Here is a 5,553-nt window from a genome sequence, read left to right on the forward strand (position 1 = left end):
TCTCTCTCTCTCTCTCTCTCTCTCTCACTCTCTCTCTCTCTCCAAAAGAGCTTCTTTTTTTTTGGTAAGTATTTAACGGTGCTAGCTTTAATTTTGCCCGGGTGAAGGCCGAAGCTTACTCTTATCGATTTTAGACCACCAAGGGATCTTTAACGTGCGCATCTTGCACACGGGACCAGATGCGCATGTTAAAGATCCCTTGGTGTAGATCTTTCCTACCAGAAGATCAGGGGTGTTGCTGAAAGACAGCAGTAAGAAGGAGCCAAGGAGTAGCAATAGAAAGAGTCAGAAGCCCAGAGGAGGGAGCAAAGGGGGTGGGATGGGGTCAGAAAGTAGGGACCAAATCAGACGACAGAACATTGCTAGAGTGCGGGAAAGAAGGTGAAAGAAGACAATTTTATTTAGAGAAGTTAATGTTTTGGAAGCTGCCCAGCTTCGAACCCGGGACCGTTGAATGAGAGACGAACACCTTTAACCTCTAGGCCTCGAGAGCCCCCTGAGAGCTCTTCGGAGGGACGACAGATAGAGGGACATGGAGAAAAATCTTAACATTTTCGGCAATCAGTTCCACTAACATTCTTTCCGACTGCCAACTCTTTTCTTTTGTGAGTGTTGTATGGGGGGGGGTAGGTCGGACCGCCAAACAAAAGCAAGAGTTACCAGACATTTACTAACAGTATAACACACATAAAATATGAGATATCCACTCCGATGTTCAACTTGCCTTACATTTACCTTTGAGTGTAATCCCCAAATCGTCTTTCTTTCCCTTTTAAAGAAGTTTTACTACTTATTGACCAAAAAATGTGTCTTTAAAATGAAGTTTTCATTATGCAGGAGACTGAATCGAAAAAAACAACAACAACAACAACAACAACAACAACAACAACAAAACTCTCTCTAGACTTGTAGTCTCGATAATCCTGTCCAATTCCGCAGCTTAGATTCAGACGAAAGGCCTCCAGGAAAGGCTTTGTTAACACCATTTCTGTGTATAAATGAAGCATTAACGTCCCATGCTTTTGTACTCCACGACAATAGAGGCTTTAAATACGGAGATCAGTTTTTCTTTTTTTAATGGGGGGAGGGGGGTGTAGCAAAAAGAAGCAAAAGAAAGAGGAATAAATAATCAACAAAGTCAATAAATAGAGAAGAATCAAAAGAAAGATAGCAGATACATTATTAAATTATGCATTCCAAAATCAACGGAGTAAATGGAAAGAAAGGATGTTCAAATATACAGGCCGCAAAAGATCAAAATTAAGGGATATTTTAATAAACAAAGAGGATGGTTAAAAACGAATTTAACAAATAATTATGGTCAATACCGAGACACCCAAAAGGGTATAAGCGTCGGATAAAAGTAAGTCAGTATTATGGTCAAAATACCACGAAGAGGTATTAGAAAATAACAGATGAGAAAAAACCTGCGATACACAAGTGAGTAAAAGAAGCACCAATTTTGAAAAAAAATAATTACAAACTGTCATAAACAAAATGAAACTAGAAAAGGCAAAACTACACGTCCTGGTTCCAATCGTAATGATTGTCATATCAATTGAATAATTGAATTGGGCATTTAAACTACAACGACAGCAAAAAATTCAATTTTGTCTATGATGGTGGTCAGATTACAAGAGTTGCATAGAATAATGTCATGAGACATGAGTTTAAAAAATGTGAGGAACTACTGGAAAAGAATATTAAAAAGCTTAATCTAAGCCACAAGTTCGTTTTTTGGGGCTGTTTTTTATTAGTTTTTTAAAATTAATTAATGAATTTATTTATTTATTTATTTATTTATTTATTTATTTATTTATTTATTTATTTATGTTTATGTTTATTTTTTTATTGTATTTTTTTTCTTTTTTTTTTTTCCTTTTCTTACTTTTTTCTTTGGGGGGGGGGAAGGGTAACAGACTAAGGTATCTGAAGTATTACAGTCACCCTAACATTGTTAAAGGAGAGTTCTATATTATGATCCACGGAATTTTTTCAAAGGCTTTTGATAAAGTGAGACATGATTGATCATCTAACTTTTTAAAACATAAACATGTATGAAAAGATTTTTTGGTTTTTATTCTTTTTTCCGGAACTAGACTGCTGCTGCATAAATGGAGGGAAAGTTAAGCTGGAATCATAAAGTTATCTCCTTTTAAAGTGTAAATCTATGGATGGAATGTTGTATCCCTTTCAGCCCGGATTTGCCCTGAGAGACAGGGTCGAAGCCGCCCGCCTCCGAATAGATTTGAATTTGGTCGATGGGGGCTTTAGACGTGTTTGCACAGTTACGTTCATACTATACGATTACAGTCGAACCTGCCCTGACGGCCACCTCTATAAGACGGCCACCTGTACAAACGGACACTTTCCATTTCCCCCCTTGCGTTTTTTCTATATAATTTAACTGTGTAAAACGGGCACATGTCAACGCGGCCGCGGCCACCATATTTCAACACACAACCCCTATCACACTAAGCAATAACACCTGTCTTAGACGGCCACCTTAGTGACTCCATTACGCTTTGTCATAAATCAAGCATCGGCCCCTGGCGTTGTGGGCGAGACGTCATAATCTAAAAACCTGTCGTTGTTAGGTAGTCCCTCCAACTGATCATGTTGCGTAGGCCCCTCCCACTGTTGACCAATAGGTAATAAAATTAATTTTCAGTTGCTGGGGAGGTAAGCGTGTGATCCCTCATAACCCAAAAGCCCCGCCCAGAACCCTTACACAAATTGCAAGTGAGATGAGTTGTCACTCTTTACCCAGTCTGTAACAAAGTAACAATGGACGTCAGCATGAACTTGTGACAGAGGCGTCGCTTGTTCTCCGAGTGGTAGTACGTGTGTTTGTTTTTCCATAGCACTCGGTCCCCCTTGTCTGACACATTTCGTTTTATTGTCACCCGTGCACAAAAACAGCAACAAAAGAAAAGAAAACCCAGCGAAAACAACAACAACAATGCAACTACCTTCGGTTGGGACCTCAAAAAGGAAGGGTTTGTTTTCTCAGAAAGGAATGGTTTGTTTTCTTCATCTTGATCAGTCCTGCCTAAGACGGCCACCTGTCTTATACGGCCACTTTTCTCCTTGACAATGGGTGGCCGTCTTATACAGGTTCGACTGTATATCTATTCGGTCTTGGCGAGACAGTCGATCGCGATCTTTTCTTATTGATTGTGCACTCTGCTTTGGCAGGAAAACTATACATATCTATTATCTATTTGTGGTGGCCGAATTTTGCTATTCAAAAGCCTTTTTAATGGCTGCATCGATCGACATGCGTTTTCGCCAAAAGATTCTTTAAAATATTCTCCAGATCATGACGCCCTTCGTTTTTTTTTTTTCAGTTTTGAGACAGTTTTGCTGCAAAAAGCTAAATTTCTTTATTTCGCCCATCGCTTTTGTAGGCCGACGCTTCTGTCTCTGTACTTTTAGAAAATCCGCCAGGTTGGTTTATTTCAAGTTTCAAGTCGTAGATCTACTTCCGTTCGATACTATCGCGGATTGTCGCGCAATACTGAGCACTATTATAAGTGCGCAACCCGTATAGATCTAGCCCACAGAATTCTACACTTATAGAAGCGGAACTCCCTCTTCGCGATCGCCGATTCGCTGTGAGGAATTGAAACTAAAACATGGCGGCCGGTTGAGGGCACCTTTGGCTGCGCCGCACAGCGAGGCTTCGCGTTGCTATGCACGCTGATGCTAGTGGTAGGGCTTGGAAGACACCTTACATCAGTATTTTAAAACTTTCTTCGAAGAGGAAATATAGTGAAATAGTCTAGTACATTTTTATTGCCTACAATATGTCATATTTGGCAATGTTACAATGTTTTTGTATTTGTATTGTTGGTTTGTTGTTTTTTAAAATGATGGGATGGGATCTAGATCAGGATCAAGATTGATCTCGATCTCTAGATATCTAGATCTATTAAAGATCTTCACAATCACAATACACTTGATAATAACACTAATTATGAACATTAATTCTGTTGGCAAACTATCTAGATGTAGATCTAGTCTTGATTAGTACTAGATCTACGATAAGGGGACGCTGACAGTAACATGCTCACTACAATAATATTGTCATTAAACTTAAGGCCATCCAAAGCAAGCAAAAAAGAACAATATAAGCCTTTTCTCCAATTTACTAGAAAGAGATAAATAAATTGAGCTTATATTGAGGAAATGTACTATTTTTCACTTTAAAAATTCATCTCTGTGTTTGCATCAGTAGTGTGTACATACAACAACATTAACATTAACGTGCTTTGTTTAAAGCACGCGCGAGTCTAACAAATACAAGAGATTGGAGAATGTGTCGGTTGCACATAAAATACATAGGCCTATTGTACATGCTGCCAAAAACACAAAAATGCAGAAAATGCCTCAAAATATTGGTTTACACATAAAAGCCAATAATGCAAAACAAAGTAAACAAGAGTGGAACTGGCATATGTTTCCTGAATATATGTTCAAAGTCATTTTCTGTGTGTTGAGAGTGTGATTTCTAATGCATGAATGATAGGCTCATTTAGATGTGATAATGAAGAAACTTGTGTCTACAGTCACAACAGAAAAAGTTCCATGGCGAGTGATCACTGGTCAAGGATTTCAGTGTGTGCATTTTGAGAAAAATGTATCCCCATACCCTGAATCACATGTCGAGGGGATGGGCTTGTCCCCCTGTAATCCCCGCACACAGTAAACAAACACATATTTTTGAACACGAATAAGAAAAAATAAGTGGTCTCTTGTTACGGATCAAATTGAAGTCCTGTTTCAATTCGATTAATTGATAAAAGTGCGTATCGCAATGCGTTGGCCACCCCCTGCCCTATAGGACTATGCTATTTAATAAATACATTCGTCAGACCTGGAATCTTTAATGCCCGCACACAGTAAACAAACACACATTTTTGAACACGTATAAGAAAAAATAAGTGTTGTCTTGTTACGGATCAAATCGAAGTCCTGTTACAATTCAATTAATTGATAAAAGCGTGTATCGCAAGGCATTGGCTAACCCAGCACTATTACGCTATTTTATAAATACATTCGTCAGATCTGGAATCTTTAATCTTTAATTTTTAATCCCCGCACACAGTAAACAAACACACATTCATGAACACGTATAAAAAAATAAGTGGTCTCTTGTTACGGATCAAATTGAAGTTTAGTTACAATTCAATAATTGATAATAGCGCACATTGCAATGCATTTGCTAACTCAGCATTATACGTTATTTAATAATACATTCGTCAGATTTGGAATCTTAAATTATAATCATAATTATATGAGCCCACGCGTGGGAAGTGAAAATGAAAGTGAAAGGAATTGAAAATGCTTTCAAAAACAATTATGAAAGTAACATAATTAAAGTAGGACTACATGTGCTTATAAAGGCCCAAAAAGGTGTATGGATGCGGAAACTAATGTTTCGGATGAAAATAATACGCTATCTCTACTACTGTAGCATGCGGTCAAAAATTTGATGCGCAACTTATTATCAAATATCTAGGCTACTGAAATATCAAACACCTAGGTCTA

This window comes from Aplysia californica, unplaced genomic scaffold, assembly GCF_000002075.1.
Source record: "Aplysia californica isolate F4 #8 unplaced genomic scaffold, AplCal3.0 scaffold00173, whole genome shotgun sequence".
Lineage (NCBI taxonomy): Eukaryota > Metazoa > Mollusca > Gastropoda > Aplysiida > Aplysiidae > Aplysia > Aplysia californica.